This window comes from Castor canadensis, chromosome 10 (genome assembly GCF_047511655.1).
Source record: "Castor canadensis chromosome 10, mCasCan1.hap1v2, whole genome shotgun sequence".
In the NCBI taxonomy this organism is placed as follows: domain Eukaryota; kingdom Metazoa; phylum Chordata; class Mammalia; order Rodentia; family Castoridae; genus Castor; species Castor canadensis.
This window is the reverse complement of record NC_133395.1, coordinates 74,829,401-74,849,734: the sequence shown is the minus strand read 5'-3', so window position 1 is coordinate 74,849,734 and position 20,334 is coordinate 74,829,401. Positions and strand designations below refer to the sequence as shown.

At 42.7% G+C, this 20,334-nt stretch overlaps 1 long non-coding RNA gene across 1 annotated transcript; it reads left to right on the top strand.

The window, feature by feature from the left end:
* The first annotated feature begins 11,574 nt into the window (after positions 1 to 11,574).
* On the top strand, positions 11,575 to 17,651 carry LOC141411322 (uncharacterized). The gene is made up of 4 exons (XR_012436094.1): positions 11,575 to 11,630; positions 11,762 to 11,838; positions 11,943 to 12,025; positions 17,513 to 17,651. It is a non-coding gene; the product is annotated as an uncharacterized lncRNA (long non-coding RNA).
* Positions 17,652 to 20,334: the final 2,683 nt, after the last annotated feature.

Below are 20,334 nucleotides of genomic sequence, written 5' to 3'. Positions count from 1 at the left end.
TATAGCCATAGGTCATAAAGAGTCTCGAGCCAATCCTCTGACCTCCGCATGGTGGATATCAGCCAACTATCCTCGTGTAGGGAGTTGAGGAATTGTAGCAGGCGTCCTGTAAGGGGTTCTTGATGTTTATAACCCGGTGTCCTGGTAAGGTCCATTATAGTTTTCTTCTGGATGTGTTAGTAGGTGTTGGTATCCCTGGAGGAGAAGTTGGTTAAAGGTATGGTTAACGATTTTGTTGACCTGAGTTTGTAGAAATTTTAATAGACTAGGTAGGAGTTTGCAAAAGGCGATTAGCATGAGTACAGGTTCGAGGAGTGGTAAAAGCCAAACAACGAGAGGGGAGTATAGTAGGACTGTCAGGCTAGTGTTTGTGGGTTTTCTTAGGAGTTCCTCGGCCAAGTCTGTTAACTTTTTGATCTCTTTAGCTGCTCCCTGCTGGCAGGGGGTGTTGTATGGGGCAGGATCCTCAGGCTCCTGCGTCCTGGTGGGGGCCCTCATAGCAGTCCTCTGGATGGTTTTGGAGAGGTTGGTATCCCTGGAGGTATAACTGGTTAAATTTTTGATTAGCAGTACCAGACATGTAGTATGATATAAGGAGGAAGCTTAAGAATAGGAGAGCAAGAAACATAGGCATTAGGATGGGCATTGGCCAGGAGAACCACTGTGAAATGTTGTTCCCTAGACAATTTCAAGAGTCCTCCAGTTCCCTTCTCCATTTTTCTAATTGTTTCTTGAGCGGTGCCGCCATTGGGGGAACCCATTGAGCTTGACAGCAGTGGGTGTCATGAGAATGACCAGATGAGGGCTGGTCCATCGAAGTTCCAATGGAGAGGGTAGAAGATCATTTTTGGAGAACAAGATGCCCTGGTTTAACAGAAATTGTTATAGGGTGGGGCAGGATCTGGTTTGCATGCTCTCTGAGAAGTTCCCTGAGAAGGCAAGTAGTCAGCCAGAAGAGCAGAGTCTGTTAGAGGCAAGTTTTCTAAGAGAAATGGGTGGCCATACATTATCTAAGACCCAAATAGGAATATTAGGAGGAGCATAAAAAGGTGTCTGCTCAGGGACTACATACCTAGGGATCTAAATTCTGCAAAGTCCTGTAACTTCCAGGAAAGCTGTAAGCTGTCTTATGGTATGGGGGTTGGGAAACAGAAGATTGGGTTGATGCATTTATGACTGAGGGAGTAAGTCTGTCCCTTTAAGGCCACACCTAGGTAGGTGACCTGTGGGAGGCAGGGGCTGTCAGGATTTAAATGTAACACTCTTGGATAAAAGAGAGCTTTAGCTCATTATTTTATATAAATTGACACTTTTAACTTTTTAAATGTTTTTACCATATTTAGATAAAGTATATCATAACACTGTTACAAGGTGGTCATTTAAGACACATAAGCAAATATGTAAATGAACTCTGATTCAGTAGTACTTAAAGCTTGACAAGATCAGCAGAAAACACAAATAATTTCTTTGATAAAATCTTTCTCTGTAATGGTTTTTTGTAGATGTTACTCAGAGCAGAACAATATTAAGATAACCTTGTTAGTTCATAGACATAGAGGATTTGATTTTAGTTTGACATGACCCCAAAAATCTTTTAGGCAACTCTTAGATTATATTTTATACACTTTTCAAACTCACTCAGACCTTCATACAACATACTAAACCCTTTGATGGTTTGTCCTTATCAATCTTTAGGACAAACCCTTCTTTACAAAATCCCTTCTTATCCAAAAAACCATTCCTTTTCTCTTTAACTTCCCCAAAAATACATTTATTACCTATCTATATCCTTTCCAGTTGTTTACTTTGTAACTTGTATTCTAAAATTAACTTTTATAAGAATTTTAAATTTATTGTAGGGGCTGGAGCAACTAATTAGTAGCCCTTGTTGTTTTTAGGAATTTATGATTGGCATAAGGACTCATCATCCCTCAGGCTTGAGGGGATATTGTTTTAGGTGTGGAAACTGTGAGGGATTTTTGAGTTTTATTTGAATAGGGAGAGCCATCCTGGCTCACCCTACACTCATCTCATCAGTCCACACTGTGGATCTCTTTGTTCCTGAAGGAGGGGGCAGCAGAGATAGCTGCCTGGGGGGAGGAGAATTTGAGCTTTTAATTGGGATAGTAAATCCTGCCCCAGCAGGGACACTGGAGTTTTAGGTACTATGAGGAAAGGGTGACAAAAGAGGAGGTCTCCCCAAGAGCAGGCCAGAGGCCAGGTAAACTAGTGCTCTAGGGGCTGGCCAGATTTGCCCCGAATGATAACTTTTGTCATTGGACCGGGGACCAGGAGAAAAAGGTAGAACAGAGAAACAGGCTCCACTGTCTAGGAGGAAAATGACCTTTTGTTTTTCTGCCATTATGGCTCCTCAACGTTGATGCCAAGAAGTGGAATGTGGACAGGAGGCTGGGACGCATCAATCCATAGGAGGAGACACCTTGCCTTCCATCTGGTGACGGGGCACTTAGACCTCCAGTGGTTACCCTTGCAGAGGGCAGGGTCCTGGCTGGGGATAGGGCTGTCTCCCCGGCTGCCCCCCCCCCTTAAGCATTCTCTGCAGAAGTGCCCCTCCTGTCCACCATGTTAGCAAGTTCAGGATACAGGTCCCAGTTGGTGGGGCCCTCTCTGAGAGTAGCAATGAGGCCATGGTATCTCTTATCTTTTTCTCTCCTGTTAGTAAGGTCCTGGACATACAGACATAGCTATAAATACAGACATGGATAGCTGTATTACTTGATTCAATGACTTTTCCCTTCAGCCACAGTCTGAGTTTTTTATGAATATCTGGGGCTGACTGTTAGAATTTATCCTTGAGGAGAACCTCTCTCACCTGTGACTCTGAGTCCACCATGGTATGTTTTCTGATAGCATCCTTAAGATGCCATAGAAATTAATGAAACAAAATGTTGGTTCTTTGAAAAAATAAACAAGATCGATAGACCCCTGGCAAACCTGACTAAAATGAGGAGAGAAAAAACCCAAATTAGTAGAATCAGGAATGCAAAAGGGGAGATAACAACAAACACCATGGAAGTCCAGGAAATCATCAGAGACTACTTTGAGAACCTATATTCAAATAAATTTGAAAATCTTAAAGAAATGGACAGATTTCTAGATACATATGATCATCCAAAACTGAACCAAGAGGAAATTAATCACCTGAATAGATCTATAACACAAAATGAAATTGAAGCAGCAATCAAGAGTCTCCCCAAAAAGAAAAGTCCAGGACCTGATGGATTCTCTGCTGAATTCTATCAGACCTTTAAAGAAGAACTGATACCAACTCTCCTTAAACTGTTCCACGAAAGAGAAAGGGAAGGAAAACTGCCTAACACATTTTATGAAGCCAGTATTACACTTATCCCAAAACCAGGCAAAGACACCTCCAAAAAGGAGAACTATAGGCCAATCTCCTTAATGAACATTGATGCAAAAATCCTCAACAAAATAATGGCAAACCGAATTCAACAACACATCAAAAAGATTATTCACCACGACCAAGTAGGCTTCAACATATGAAAATCAGTAAACGTAATAAACCACATTAACAGAAGCAAAGACAAAAACCACTTGATCGTCTCAATAGATGCAGAAAAAGCCTTTGATAAGATCCAACACCTTTTCATGATAAAAGCTCTAAGAAAACTAGGAATAGAAGGAAAGTACCTCAACATTATAAAAGCTATATATGACAAACCTACAGCCAGCATTATACTTAACGGAGAAGAACTGAAACCATTCCCTCTAAAATCAGGAACCAGACAAGGATGCCCACTATCTCCACTCCTATTCAACATAGTACTGGAATTCCTAGCCAGAGCAATTAGGCAAGAAGAAAGAATAAAAGGAATACAGATAGGTAAAGAAACTGTCAAAATATCCCTATTTGCAGATGACATGATCCTATACCTTAAAGACCCAAAAAACTCTACTCAGAAGCTTCTAGACATCATCAATAGCTATAGCAAGGTAGCAGGATATAAAATCAACATAGAAAAAATCATTAGTATTTCTATACACTAACAATGAGCAAACTGAAAAAGAATGTATGAAAACAATTCCATTTACAATAGCCTCAAAAAGAATCAAATACCTAGGTGTAAACCTAACAAAAGATGTGAAACACCTCCACAAGGAAAACTATACACTTCTGAAGAAAGAGATTGAGGAAGACTATAGAAAGTAGAGAGATCTCCCATGCTTATGGATTGGCAGAGTCAACATAGTAAAAAAGTCTATACTTCCAAAAGTAATCTACATGTTTAATGCAATTCACATCAAAGTTCCAATGACATTATGACATTCATTAAAGAGATCAAAAAATCTACCGTGAAATTTATATGGAAACACAGAGGCCATGAATAGCCAAGGCAATACTCAGTCAAAAGAACAATGCAGGAGGTGTCACAATACCTGACTTCAAACTATATTACAAAGCAATAACAATAAAAACAGCATGGTACTGGCACAAAAACAGACATGAAGACCAGTGGAACAGAATAGAAGACCCAGATATGAAGCCAAACAACTATAACCAACTTGTCTTTGACAAAGGAGCTAAAAATATACGATGGAGAAATAGCAGCCTCTTCAACAAAAACTGCTGGGAAAACTGGTTAGCAGTCTGCAAAAAACTGAAACTAGATCCATGTATATCACCCTATACCAAGATTAACTCAAAATGGATCAAGGATCTTAATATCAGACCACAAACTCTAAAGTTGATACAGGAAAGAGTAGGAAATACTCTGGAGTTAGTAGATATAGGTAAGAACTTTCTCAACGAAACCCCAGCAGCACAGCAACTAAGAGATAGCATAGATAAATGGGACCTCATAAAACTAAAGAGCTTCTGTTCATCAAAAGAAATGGTCTCTAAACTGAAGAGAACACCCACAAAGTGGGAGAAAATATTTGCCAGCTAGACATCAGACAAAGGACTGATAACCAGAATATATAGGGAACTTAAAAAACTAAATTCTCCCAAAACTAATGAACCAATAAAGAAATGGACAAGTGAACCAAACTGAACTTTCTCAAAAGAAGAAATTCAGATGGCCAAAAAACACATGGAAAAATGCTCACCATCTCTAGCAATAAAGGAAATGCAAATTAAAACCACACTAAGATTCCACCTCACCCCTGTTAGAATAGCCATCATTAGCAACACCACCAACAACAGGTGTTGGCGAGGATGAGGGGGAAAAGGAGCCCTCTTACACTGTTGCTGGGAATATAAACTAGTACAACCACTCTGGAAAAAAATTTGGAGGCTACTTAAAAAGCTAGACATTGATCTACCATTTGATCCAGCAATACCACTCTTGGGGATATACCCAAAAGACTGTGACACAGGTTACTCCAGAGGCACCTGCACACCCATGTTTATTGCGGCACTATTCACAATAGCCAAGTTATGGAAACAGCCAAGATGCCCCACCACTGATGAATGGATTAAGAAAATGTGGTATCTATACACAATGGAATTTTATGCAGCCATGAAGAAGAACGAAATGTTATCATTCGCTGGTAAATGGATGGAATTGGAGAACATCATTCTGAGTGAGGTTAGCCTGGCCCAAAAGACCAAAAATCGTATGTTGTCCCTCATATGTGGACATTAGATCAAGGGCAAATACAACAAGGGGATTGGACTTTGAGCACATGATAAAAGCGAGAGCACACAAGGGAGGGGTAAGGATAGGTAAGACACCTAAAAAACTAGCTAGCATCTGTTGCCCTTAACTCAGAGAAACTAAAGCAGATACCTTAAAAGCAACTGAGGCCAATAGGAAAAGGGGAACAGGTACTAGAGAAAAGGTTAGATCAAAAAGAATTAACCTAGAAGGTAATACACATGCACAGGAAATTAATGTTAGTCAACTCCCTGTATAGCTATCCTTATCTCAACCAGGAACACTTGTTCCTTCCTATTATTGCTTATACTCTCTCTACAACAAAATTAGAAATAAGGGCAAAATAGTTTCAGCTGGGTATTGAGGGGGTGTGGGGGAGAGGGAGGGGGTGGAGTTGGTGGTAAGGGAGGGGGTGGGGGCAGGGGGGAGAAATGACCCAAGCCTTGTATGCACATATGAATAATAAAACAATAAAAAAATATGCTATAGAAAGGTAAGAGGATTTTTTTTAAGTTGTTGCTGTAAAGTAAAGTTGTTATTTTACATAGACACCTGACACTCTGGAGAGAAGGTCTCTGAACTGTTCTGGTCCTCAGTTTCCTCACTTGAAGAATGAGGGATCTGGTCTAGGTTAAACTACGTTTTTCCACTATGAGATGGATGAAGTGACATTAATGCCACTTATCTTCTTTATCATTTTTAAATTTTTTTTTAGTAATACTGGGGAATTGAACCCAGGGCTTTTCACATGCTGGGCAGACATTCTCCCATTGAGCTACTTCCTCAGCCCCAAATATATTTTTTTTCTTTACTTTGGCTGTACTGGGCTTGAACTCACGACTTTATGCTTATAAAACGGCACTCTACTGCTTGAGTCATATAATCATTTTCAACTTGAGTGGCCTGGGCCAGACCCATTGCTTTTCTAATGAGATAACAGTCTGGTCTAGTAGAAGCATAATATCCTTTCATGTCAGTTGAAAGGTTTGGATCACAGGGATAAAGGCTTGAATGTATTTGGCTGGGCATCAGTACAGCTGTTTAGATGTCTTTAAATTTCCCTTAGATCTGATAACTGGAATACTTGCCCTCTTCCTACCATTGCCTGTTGAATTGGAAGCACTCATTAAGAGGTTCTGAGTATTGGAGTGGCTTAGAAGGCAGAAATTTGTATAGGGGACCTCAGTTTACTTTTATAGAAAAAGTCTAATTGGAGTATGGTATTGTAATTTAAGGAATCCTGTGAAGGCCACTTCTCTTGGTCACCCAAGAAGCTGGGCCTCGGTACAAAGCTGCCAACATCTACCAGCCAGAAGACTGGAAGATGCAGGTCCCATCTAGAAAGAACAAAATGCTAGGATCCTGTCTTTTAGCTAACAGCAGGCAGCCTCTTTAATAAAGGCTACCTTTTTAATGAAGAAATCATTTGTAGAGAAGGGCATTCAGAGGGCATTTCAGGCCAGTAACAGTGCCATGAGGGACAACTACTGTTAATATTTGGAGGGAAAAATTTATGCTGAGGCCAAAGGTATAGAAAATTCTAAATGAGAAATTTAGAGACCACAGTAATATCTATTTTGTTATTTCTGGAACTATAACCTTTGCTAACAATTGACTTACAAGGGTCTGATGCCCTGAGGTGTGAGGTGGGGCTAGGAGCAGGACTTGTGCAAGGCGCCACTCCCTCCACACACACCTGGGACAAATGACCCCGACTGACTAGGCCTGATCCTGTGGCCCGTCGCCTCTCCCCCCTTCCTGTGTACTCTGTGCGTGTTTATTCTAGGGGAAGTGGTGGTGGGCTGCAGCCATCGCCACGTGTGGCTGGTGGCCCAGGATTTGCTGGGTCCTCTCTATGGATTTTCTTAGCTATGGCAGGCGCTTTTGCTGTATCCTGTGCACAGGTGTGCCTGTTTGCTTTCCCTCCTCCCCTTGTGGGGGCGGAGCTACGGCGTGAGCGTGGCAGCTGCAGTTTTTTGTAAGTGCCTTTGTAAAGCAGCTGACTTAAAGTTACTTTACACTGAGAGGCCTGGTAACTTAAGTCATAAGGTACCATGCTACAAGTTTTTCATGGGAGGCAGGGTCCCAGTAAGTCCAGGGAGGGGAAGGCAGACAGAGACAAAGGACACGTGGTGAGACCATGAAGGAGGCAGAGAAGGTGTGCTGACATCTTAGGTAAGGGAGGGGAAGGCAGAGCCTGGAGGCATGACATGCTTATGGGATTAGCCATCACCTGTGTCTCTAGGTTGCTCCCATTGACTGGTACTGGCAGGCTTTCAGCAAAACAAACCTCCACTCTCGGGTCACTGTCTCAGGAAAAAGGGACATTAGATGGGGGAGGGGGAAGAGAAGCAGTTGTCAGATGCCATAATCAAACAGGACTCCACCAATGTAGCATGAGGAGTACCCGAATAAATCTGGGGCTTGGTCTCAGTCCACAGGAAGGGAGCATGAGCTCTCCCAGAGCTGGAACTGCCTTGGCAAGGAGTGGCTTGCTTAACTCCATGATGGGGAAAGTTTTTCAGGAAGATAGGAGGAGGTAGGTATGGTAAGCAGTATAAGAAGTCTTTTTACATGCAGAAGAAGGAGGTTTGGGAGAGGAATTGGCTGATTTAGAAACTGGTTTACAGGCTGACAGAATCTGTACAGGGGAACAGAAAGTACAGAGGGAGGGTTTGAAGCACATGTTTAGGTTTGCAAGTGGTGCAGAGAGCCAGATTTAGACAGAGGTATGAAAAGGCTTGGACATAATGGAATCTCTCCCCATCGTCCCAATCGCTCACAGTAGTTATATGTCCCATAAAAGGTTGGGATCTAAAGACCTGAAAAGGGGCCAGTGACTTTGGTTGCCTAAAGGGTAAGTGGGCCAGGTTTGAGTGCAAAAATGGATCAAATTTTTTTGTTTTGTTTTATACCTGGGTCAAACCCAAGGCATCCAAGTTATTGAGGAGGCATCTCAGTGGGGAGTCAGATGGCAAAGAGGAGGTGGCCCCCATGTTGGGACCTGGTCCTGAAAAAGGGGTTGGGAGGATATTATGAATCGCAGGCCATCTCCATGTGGCTCAAATATCCAAGAACAGTACAAGGCACAGGAGAAGCAGTCGTCACTGCGTTCTAGTGGCTTGTAGGGCCAAAAGGCCAAGGGGGCTGTGGGTCACCCAGCACCGGGATTTTCGGACAGGCGGTCTCTGAGACCGAGAATGACAGAAATAGACACAAGCCGAGGCTGATTGGGAAAGAGGTCTTTCCTCTACCATCTGAGCCCCAGAGATGATTGGAAAGGGGGAACGCTGAAACTTCAGAGACACCAAAAGGAGAGACCGCAAAGGGAGCCCAATCAGGGTATGTGGACTCACCAAAGGATGTCTGGTGTTGGATGTGAGCGAGGGCATTCGGGAGGATGAGTCCTGGCCAGTCATGTCCTCAAGGTGATCGTGGGGTGAGTCAGAATCAGGGTTCCCACTGGGATTACTGGGGAAACCCAATCCGAGTCATGGCACCAAATGTAGGCCCCAAAGTGACCACATGAAGAGGAGTGATCTGGCCAAGAGATTCTTTATTGCCGGCCCAGCGAGGAGTGAGTCGCATGGGAGAGAGAGCCGGGGCGGGGGGGGGGGGGTCAGGGGCTTAAATACCCCTCAGTGAGACTTGGCACAGTCTGATTGGTTAAGGTCATATGATTCATGCTAATTGGAGGAAGGGGCAGAAGGAAAATTCAAGCTAGACTTGAGGCAGGACCGTGACCCTGGGAAACAAAACCTTAAGGGTGCAGTAAGAACCGAAACCTATTGGCGCCATTATTGCCAGCACATGGCAGGAATTTTGTTTTTTCAGACAGGATCTCACGATGCTTCCCAGGCTGGCCTTGAACTCCTGGGCCCCAGCAAGCCTCCTGCCTCAGCCTCCTGAGTAGCAGGAAGCACAGATTCATGCCATGCCTATCAGTGCCATATGTTCTGATCGCTCTGTGCAAATCTATAGTTACTTCGGTTAGTTTAAGGATAAATATGTCTTATGTAGCTTGTGGACTAATAAAGTATCTTTATATTGTGTATTTAGAATTAGAGAGGCTCGGAAAAATGCTGTGTGAAAAATTGAGGTAATAGCATGTCTTCCCTATAAGTTTCTAATCTTAAAGGAAATGTTTTTCAAAGCCTTAAAAAATTGTTTGACCACCTGGAATTCACACCCAGGGTGCAGGGGAAGTGGTGCACATTCTCCTAGAGGCCTTGATTTCTTGCAAAAGCTCAGTTTCAACACATTTTCTCATCTGTGTGGTCGTTGAGCCTAATAAATTCACTTCTACTTTTGTGAATTCTGGAGAAGATTAGTTGAAGAAAATTCTGAATTTATTTAATAGTAATGTCTTTTGTCTGCTAATCAGAATGATCTTTCCATTTCATGGAATCACCTTTTTTGTGTATTTAAATCCTGTCAAGATCTTTCTCCCAGTCAACTTATTAAATTAGTTCCTGGGATCAGGTCTTGCCAGGGAAAATTTCAGAATAGACTTGGCTGAGTGTTTCTCCATTCTAGAGTTGGCTTTCCAGTTTTGTTCCTTCATGAGGGCAAATTGGAAAGTAACCATGGGGTCATTCAAGACCGAGTTTGAAAGGTGCTTCCATTTTACAAAATGGTGGATCTCCCAAGAGTTTTATGGTCAGCTTTTACGGGAGGGGCCACTACCTTGAAGACTGGTACCCAGATATTTCATAAGATGATCTTGTTGGGAAGAAGTCAGTTTCTGCTTTTGCCATGTTAGGTTTGGATATGAAGTGTTCTCCCCACAAGGCTCATGTTTGGGGCCTTGTCCCTAACTTGTGGCACTATTTTGAGAGGTTCTGAAAACTTTAGCAGGTGGGACCTAACAGGAGGAAGTAGCTTACTGGGAGCGTGTCTTTGAAGTTCCTATCTTGTCCTTATCCCTTCCTGTCTCTCTTTATGCTTCCTGTCCACCATGAGCAGGGGCACCTGCTCCCACTGCCATGCTGTTCTGACTCACCTTGGGGCCCAGAAACAACGAAGCCTGCCATAAACGACTAAACCCTCTGAAACTGTGAACTGAAATGAATCCTTTCTCCCTTATTTCTGTCAGCTTTTTTTTCCATGGGGATGAGAACAGTGATTAATGCAGCTTTCTTCTTTAGGCCTCAGAGGTGGTACAAGAATATCAGAGCTTACCTTGGCTATACCCACTGGTAGTAGTTCATTCATTCTAAGGCAGAAGCGTTGAGATTTTGGTTGATAAAAGCCAAATTCTTGTGATTGTAGCTAGGAGACCAAAAGTGAAGAGGAAATGTCTTCTGGTGATCTGTTCATTGAGTGAAGGATGGATGACTAAAAGAGAATCAGATTCTCTCACATTAAGACTAGCAAGAGCTTCTGGCCATAACTTCAGAAAATTTACCTCAGAAAAGAGATCAAGTCCCCCAGGGTCCTTCCTGGTTCAACCTGGGGAGAGATGGGGTGTAGACAGATAAAGTTCTAATGCACAGGACCTCTGGACGAGGGTCTTCTCCCTGGAGACAGTCTTTGGAATATGATGTGACAAAATATTTTCAGTCTCCTTTTCCTCATTTCAGTCCACTGCCTTGTGGTTTGTTTTGTTTTGTTTTTTTCCATTTTTTCTTTCAATGCTTGCTCTTTTCTCTTTGAAGTCAACGCCTGCCATATTCTCTCTCATCTCCCACTATTTCTTTACCTTCTTCCTTTCAGCTCACTCTTACTCTAGAATTTGGGGCTGGGCAATCAATTGAATTATAGTAGTGACACAGAACAATGAGGTTGAAATACCCGAAGTGCCACTTGGGTGATTAGCAATCTCATTGGCCTTATAAAGAGAGAAATTATGGGTTTCCAAAACTTACATTTTATGGGCATTATAATTAGTATTATATGATTTTAATTAATTTATTTACTTTTTCTTTTGATGAGATTGAACATCAAGTGACCCTGGAAGAGCTACAAAACTTAAATGCACTCTTTCAGGTAGGAACTGACCAGGTAAACTTTTAAGATATTCAGCTCTTTTTGATGGTTGATTTTTCAGTACAAAGTACAATCCTTTTACTTTCTATAAAATAGCAATGAAGAGTAAATTTTTAATTGTCACTTCTTAGTGGAATTAGAAACAAATTGTGGATGCATCAGAGAAAAGAACAAAAGATGTAACATGTTAGAAGCTGACAGAGTTTAGGTATGTATAATTAGACATCCAGTTCTTTACACTTGCTCCTAGATTAACAAAATACAGTGGTTATCTGTTCCTAGCTAATTATTATTTTCATTTTTTTCTCCTAGGAGCATGCAAAGAGAGGAAAACAACTGCTGGATCTGGAAACTTTCAAGTTAAAATGAAGCAGAGTCTGAGGTCACAGAATAAAGTAAGTGAGTTTTATAAATGTTGCATCACTGAAACCATAGCTGAAGCTTAAACCATGTGAACCACTTAGGTTTGATGACTCTCCTTTCTAAGCTATGATTTCTCCTAAGGACCATCTGATTTGCTGGACAGTTTATATGAGAAAATGCTTTAAAATTACTTAGAATACTAGACCAACAAGATTTTTGGAGACTTTTCTTTAAAAGGTGAAAAAGACTCTTATAAGATCACTGGTTATTTGTATATATTTTTTCAAAGACAACCTTTTCATACATATTAAGTTACCCCGGCCTCACAATCTGTTGGGATTAAATATTTTAAATGTTTTTCTCTGCCATCTTGGTTAGAACATAAACTCTTAATGAAGAAGGCATTACTTATTCACTGTACGATAAAACACATATGATAAAGGACAAGGTGTTTAAGCTCCATTTGTCAAGGTTTCATAATCGTATCTTAAGTTATGGAAAAATTATTTAACTTAAAGCTCTTATGATCCTGACCTGGGAGTGTGAACAAAACATACACTTGTCAAGTGGTAGTCTGATGACATCACCAGCTGCACCCTCCCAGTGCAACACCCTGGATCTGACTCTGAGGGCTGCAGTGGAAATCTAGAGGTGCTGAGTTTCATCTACTGTGGGAAGGGAACGAGAAATCACATCTCCCCTCATGTTTCCCCTCTCCTCTTAGTCTATTCAGCTGCTATAACAACATACCATAGACTGGGCAGCTTATAAACAACAGAAGTTCATTTCTCACCATTCAGGAGGCTGGAAGTCCAACATTAAAGCACTGGTAATTGTGCCATCTGGCCTTCAGACACAGCCTTCTTTCTGTGTCCTCCCATGGCAGAAGTGGTGTGTAGGGGGAGTCTCTCTAGGGCCTTTATAAGTGCTCTGATCCCATTTACCAGGGTTCTGCCTTTATCACCTAATCACCTTCCAAAGGCCGAACCTTCTAATCCCATCACCTGGGGGGTTAGGGCTTCAACATAGGAATTTGGAGGGAGAGAGACACTCAGATCATAGCATTCCATTTGGAAAAAGCCAAACAAAGCACTTCTGTTGGAAAGGGACAGAGATGTTTTAACTGGGTAGATTATGGGTCTTTTAAACTGAAGCAGTATGATTACCTATGGTTTTAGAGTGCTTCCTGCCTAGTTGTCTAGTCATTCCTTTATTCTTTCATTCATTCACTCATCCATCCATGCATTCACTCAATAAATATCTACCCAAGAGGGCTTTGTCTTATCCCCTGCAGAAGTGTGGAGTGGCCATAGAATTGAGCGCAGGTGCATGAGAGCATTGAACGAGAACCAGGAGTCATGAGGCCTCCTGCAGGGTAAACCGTGTGCTGAGTTTTGAGGGATGAGAGAATCATGTCTGAAGGAGGAAGAGAGAAGTGAGGCCTTCCAGGCAGAGGGAACAGAATTTGTGGAAGCTCAGAGGCAAGAGCCATCATGATGCCTTTTGAATGCATCTAGGGGTACACGCCCAAGTCACACTGGTAAGGGACCAGGATAGACATTGCGTTATCTGGAGCCATTTGTACTGAGCAGAATTTTACCTCATACCTCATGGAGGAGCCATGAGTCCATTTCTTTCATAACTTATTTAACAAACAGTTATTGATTTCTGACTGTCTGCTCACATCATCTTAGGATCTTTACATGTTTTATTCCATCAGCCTCCACAATGCACAACAGTCCTGTTCAAAAGGCAGCAGCCTATTTCTGTTTCACAGCTGAAAAGACAGGAAGCTTAGAGAAGCTGAGTAACTTGCCGAAACTAAGGAATGTGGTCACCCCACTGTGACACCAAAGCTCATTATCTCCGTTAGGATGAGGTTTAACTACAGTGACAGAAAAACCCTCATCCACCAAGGCCTAAGTGAGAGTGTAGCTTTTTTCTCTCTTGTGTAACCAGTCAGGGGCAAATGACTTCGTGAAATTATTGGGGCCACACTCCTCCCACTCTACCTCTCGGCCACCCTCAGTAAATGGATTCCTCCTCATGGTCCAAGTTGGCTGCTTGGACTCCAGCCAACATGTTCTCATTCCAAACAGCAAGAAGAGGGAAGTGAAAGGGAAAAATTCACCCCTTTCCTTTAAAAGGACAACTCCCAAAAGCTGCTCACAGCACTTGGCATTTTCAAAATTTTAGTCAGAAATGAGCCATGGGTCATATAAGCTGCAAAGGAGACAGTGTTCTCTGTTCTGAGAAGCATGGGCCACTTAGAAGCTGGCAGTCCTATTACTAAGGAAGAATGGCTAAGGGAAACAACTAACCCCACGTCCCCTCCTTTATTTGAGGGCTTTCTATTCTAGTACCTGTTAAAACCCAGGAAGTTTCTCCCTGGCTTTTTCCATGAAATGCTGAGTTAGTGGAAATTCAGTGTCCCAAGGAGGGTCAACAGAGGGGCATTCAGGAAGGGCACAGGGTAAGGATGAGTATTTTGGTCATTGCGGACATTCAGAGACAGGAAGGTCTCAACCTGGAAGCATACCAAGCTCTGCATCTTCCTGGAGAAGCCAGGAAGTTGTCCTAACTTTCTCAGAGCACTTCAGCGCTCCTCCTGCTAACCCAGAGGGTCGGCCATGATCTAGCAGGAGTCCATCATTTTGCATTCTATGGAGATTTGCTTCTCTGTGGCCTCACTAGGAAATGAATGCCACAAAAACACGTTCAGCTCTAAAGTCGCAGCATCTGCGCAGTTCCAGGCATACTATTGGTGCTCAATTTTTGTGGCTTCAGTGAGTTGGCTGATGTATGGAGGTCAGAGTTCAAGGTCCCTGCCTGTTTATGCAGAAACTCCCGCTGCTCCTGGCACTGAGCTAAGGGAAGCCGCTGAACTCCGGGCACAGCCACAGGGCAGCAGGGTTAGGGAGCCCCTCTGCTGGCTTGGGATCTCTCATATGACTCATGGTGTGCATGGCCCTCTGCTTGGTGCCACACTGTCAGGGTACCAGGGTGCTTAGCTGTACCCAGGGTCTCCTGGGCTCTGCTTTATGGTCACAGGGTGGTCTCGGCGGGCAGCCTGAGCCCAGCTGTCATGGCCTCACCCTGAACTTTTCTGTTTTCTGTAATCTAGGCTCTTCCTGAAACCACATTCCTGGGCATTTGGGTTTACTTGGACATCAATTCCAAAAATACTTGTTAAATATTGTGTTCATTTGTTTGAAGTCTGTTGGCCACACCCAGGACTGTAACATGTCCCCAGTGGAGTGTGAGTCAGAAGGGACCTGTGCTGAGCTTGCTTCCAGAGCAGGAGTCCTTTTCTTCATGACTACTGTGCTGACCCTGGGGGATGCTCACTTCAAGGCCCTGATGTCCTGGACCCTAAGTGCCGTCACATTTTCTCCAATGCACTCTCATTTCTGTTCAAAGGGGGTCACACGCCCTTGTATCTTACAGGAGAAAAACAACATCTCTTTTCCCAACACGGACATGTAATCTGAGTACCTCTGTTGAAGCCTTCTTGTACATTCACTCATGAAATTATAAAACCTTGGAATTTGAAAGGACCCTAGAGGTTTTTTAATATAAAACCCCTTCCATGCTCAAATTCTCTTCTCTGCTGAGCCATGGACCAGCACACACCTAATACTTGCAGCTAAAGAAAACTCAGTACCTTATAAGGCTGGCAAGCTCTGACCTTAGAAATGTTTTTCACTCTATGAACTAAAAATGTCTTTATTGACATTCTATCCACTAACCCAATCTCTACACTTTTAGTTATCCATTGCTCCATAAGAAGGTATCAAAACTAGCTGGGTCATCACAGTGTCTCATGAGGCTGTCTAGTGTCACTGGAAAGCTTGCTAGGGAGCGATCAGCTTCCAAGCTCACGTTGTTACCAGATTCAGCTTCTTGTACAGCGTTGGACTACAGTCTCAGTTACTAGGTGGCTGTTTGCTTTCAGAGGCTGGCCTCAGTCCCCTGCCATGCTGGTCTTTCTATAGGGCTGCTAACAATATGGTAGTTGGCTTTGTCAAAGCCAGCAAGGGAGAGACTTCTACAAAGACAAAAGTTCCCATCTTATGTAATCTAATCACAGAAGTGACACACCTCAACATTGAGCTGTTCTACTGTCTATAAGCAAGCTACTCAGGATGAAGGGACTACATTGATCATGAATGCCAGAGGCAGGAAGACAGGACCCCTTCTATGGTCTGCCTACTACTGCCACACAGAAGATATCTTCTCTCTCACTGTCACACACACACACACACACACACACACACACACACACACACAGTGGTCCTCCTAGTAACTGAAACACTTTACAATTTACACATCTTTTTGTCTTGGGAAATCCCTGTCCTTTGGATTTGCTTTGCTGTTTATCTCAAACTGGGACCTCTGAACACAGCCCAATCTTTGGGGTAGAACTGACCAAGCAGACTGGGATTTCCTGGGAACACTAGCAGTGAGGGCTGCAGAGCTCCTCCTGCTACTTAGGACTTGATTTCAAAAATAAAAGTTCTAGGAACCCCAGTCACTCACTGGGGGAGAGTGTAGGAGTCAAGGTGCTGGATTCTGATAAACAGTCCTATTGATGTGTGGAATAAACATTCCAGAGAGAAATTCATAAATTTTAAAAATGAAGATTTCCCCTCTTTCAGCACACCTTTCCACAACAATCTGGTGAAACCTATAAATCTATTTGTTTTTAGAGTATTGAACAAATAGAACAACTTTTTATGAAAATAGACTATGAAGCAGTGGGGAGAATTCAGTGGGTAAGTTGGGTTATGTTTTGTGACTCCAGTTGAAAGTTAGTAAGGAATGTACATAATACATCTCATTCCAAGCCTTGTCCTTTTGGAAGTACTCTTTTCCCCTTAGTACCTTTGCTAATGTGAAGTTGAACCAAGGGGCATACTTGCTGACAATTTTCAGGACGTTATGTCAGTAGCTAAGGCAGGTTCCAACAAGGGTATCCTAAAACCAAGGATCAAAAGACATACCCACCACTTTACCCAAAGACGAAGAGAAACAGCAGCGAGCAGAAAATCCCACGGGCAGCAACCTGGTGCTCAAATCAGTGAGAACAAGAACTGTCACAGAATACATTCCTAATAAATATTATCATTATTAATATTACCAAATTTGTCTTGTATAATAACGAAGAGCCAAAGTAGCTGCTTTTAGTATTCATGGCCAGCATGTCTGTCAATGTCCTTCATTATTCTGGGATGGATTAAGTGCAAAAATGACAAATTGAGCAGTAAATTAGTTCCCCCACCAAATCAGATACAAGTGCTCTCATTGTCATCTGCCATGAAAAGTAACATTTGAAATTCCAGGCAGAGGGAAGCTTCTTACAAAGTAGGGCTTTGGGAGAAGTGGAGAGGAAATGAAGATTTCCTGGGCTCAAAGATGCCCCACCCCCAGTTTCTCAGATTCAAAGATACCCTGACTACTTCCTTTTTTTAACCTCAGAGTTCTTAAGATTCTAAGGAGCTCTGTTTCCTGATGTCTAGGAACCGTGGACCCAGATTGATGGGAACTGAAGTCTTTTGCCAGTCATTTTGCAGCTGTTTGATCTGAGGCAAGTCATTCAATTCTGTAAGCTTGAGTTTCTCAATTTGTAAAATGGACAGACTATGCTAGGAATGGTGAGAATTGAGATAAAGGTCCATGTTATATGGAACACGGTGTGCTCTCTATAACAGTCACCAGCATTGCTTCTCTTCCTCATCACCATCGTCATCATCATGATTGCCTTTAGAGAAAGAGGCTGGCAGGGGCGTAAGCCCTACAACTGGAGAACAGATTTCCAGGCCCAGCTGAACAGGCACGCCATAGTTACTACCTCACAGTTTTTGGCAACCAAGCTCACGTGTTGACAATCATGTCACATCTAAGAAAGGAGTTACCCATGCCCTAATGGGAGAGAATTTTTGAAAGCCAGTGGCTGTTCAATGAGTTGTCCTTTATGCTACGGGAGGGCCTCTGCACATATCTACAGCTGGAGTATTTGGAGCAGGTCAGTGCTTTGGCCCGCAAAAAAGAGGTTTCCTTCTTGCTGCCTGCTGTGCCCCAGAGGCTGTCATATGGGGGCCCCGTGCTGTGCATCCTCTCTCTGCCTGATGACACCTTAATCATGATCAGAGAAGATGGAGCTATTTATTTCTGGTCCCTGCAGCTGAAGTTGAAAAGAAAAAAGCAGATTTTGGTATGTGATTTTCATTTGATAAGGTTGCTGAGTGCTACAGTTTGATTTTATTTGCTATTTTAAACTGCTCCTTAAGTGGCATGATTACATAAATTGTGCCCTTGAATATAATATATTCATGTTGAATTTTGATAGTCTATGGAATGCAAATAAAATACCAGCTCTACATGTAGTAAAACATCACGGCTCATTTGGCTTCCAACATCAGATGGCGTGGTGAATGACATGTGAGTCTGTCATGTAATTTACCACATATCTTAATGAATGATAAATGGAACAGAATTTTCCCTTTTTCCCTACTTGTGGTTATATCAGTTAGGCAGTTCTGCTAGGATTTCTCTTCAGAGAACCTACAGAGTCACAGAATCATAAATTCAGAAGGCAAAAGATATTTGGGAAATACATTTTGGACTAACAATGCCTAGTCCATTTCAGGTTATAGTATATTTTGAGAGTCATCCTTAATTATCTCATTCAACACTTGTGATCCATGCTCTGTGCTGAGTACTGGGATGCAGAACCCAGCCTCTGCCCTCAGGAAACTTACAGTCCACACTAGAACTTACAACTAAACCTATCAGGCTGCAGAATGAGCCCTTCCTGGAGAAGGCATTAAGTTGGTGGGGAAAACCAATTAAAGAAAATTATAATGTTAAGCATGCATCTTAAAGACAAGAGTGACTCGAGACAACTGAAATTTTCTTCTCCTTAAAAAAGTATATGTTAGGGCTGGTAGAATAGCTCAAGTGGTAGGGTAGAGCGCCTGCCAAGTAAGCCTGAGTCCCTGAGTTCAAACTGCAGTACCACCAAAAAAAAAGGCCTAAGTTGGTTCATTTCCACTCTCCAAACCTGCAGGGCAAGTCCATCAGTTGGAAGCCCAAGTGAGTGACAGATGTCAGCATGCCAAGCTCATCAACCAGAAATGAGCAATCACCATGTTAGGTGACCTATTTCCATGTCTGAGTTCACACAAACACATACAAATTTGTGGTATGAGGATAAAGTCATTTCCAAAAATGCTAGAACTCATCTAGCAGTAAAAGAACTGTGCAAAGTTATAGTGTTGTTTGGCTTACCACGGTGATGTAGTCATTGCTCCAAACACAGATGGGAAACTTTTGGGGGGAATACTTCCTGAGCAGAGGAAGGGGCCACATGAGAAAAAACACTACTGCAGTTTCTTTGTTAAGCATTCTTTATTTCTCAGTGGTACTGGGGTTCGAACTCAGTTCTCACACTTGCTTGCCAGGCACTCTATCACTGAGCCACAATGACCCCAGCCCTTTTTGCTTCAGCTAATTTTCAGGTAGGGTTTGGAGGTTTTTGCCCAGGCCAGCCTAAATCTTCATTCTCCTACTTAGGTCTCCTGCATAGCTGGTGCCACACGTGCACCACCACTGCACAGATATTTTGTGGAGATGGGTTACAACCAACTTTCTGCCCTGGGCTGGCTTTGATTTCTTGAGTAGCTTGGATTACAAGTGTGAGCCACTGTGTCTGACAGTGCACTTTATTTTAGATTCAAAATAGTATTCTTATTTTATTATCCACCCAAATTCAGTCTTGAGTGCTCTGGATTGATTCAAAAAAATAAATAATAGTAAAAAAATGATTTGTACTCACTGCTCACACATCTCAAAAGAGCAGGTCTTAGGCTCCAAAGGAACATCCTGAAGCTTTTTATCAATGGCAACATCCAAAATGCCACTGTTCTGGATCCTGGGTGCTGCCAGATGGACATCGGTCTATCTGTAACAAATGGGTTGTGGCCTAGTGGGAAAGAAATTTGGGAAGTGTCGATCAAGATTAAAGCAAAAGCAGTTTCAACACTGTGGGAGCATGCTGTGGTCTAGGTGGGTGGAGATCGCCAAATTGGACAGTTCAAGCCCTGGGCTCTTGGGGGCGGGGCTGTGGGTGGGCGGGGATTGGAGGGACACGCCCATCACCCCATGGAAGCCCAGCCCCCAAGGTTTTCTCTGCACCTCATCCCTTCCAGAACTCACTGGTTCTTTAGGATTTAGCCACTTAAAAATTTATTAGCATAAATTAATTGTACAAAAGGGTTTATTGTGATATTTACTTATATGCACATAATGTACTTTGATTAAATTTATGCCATCTATATTA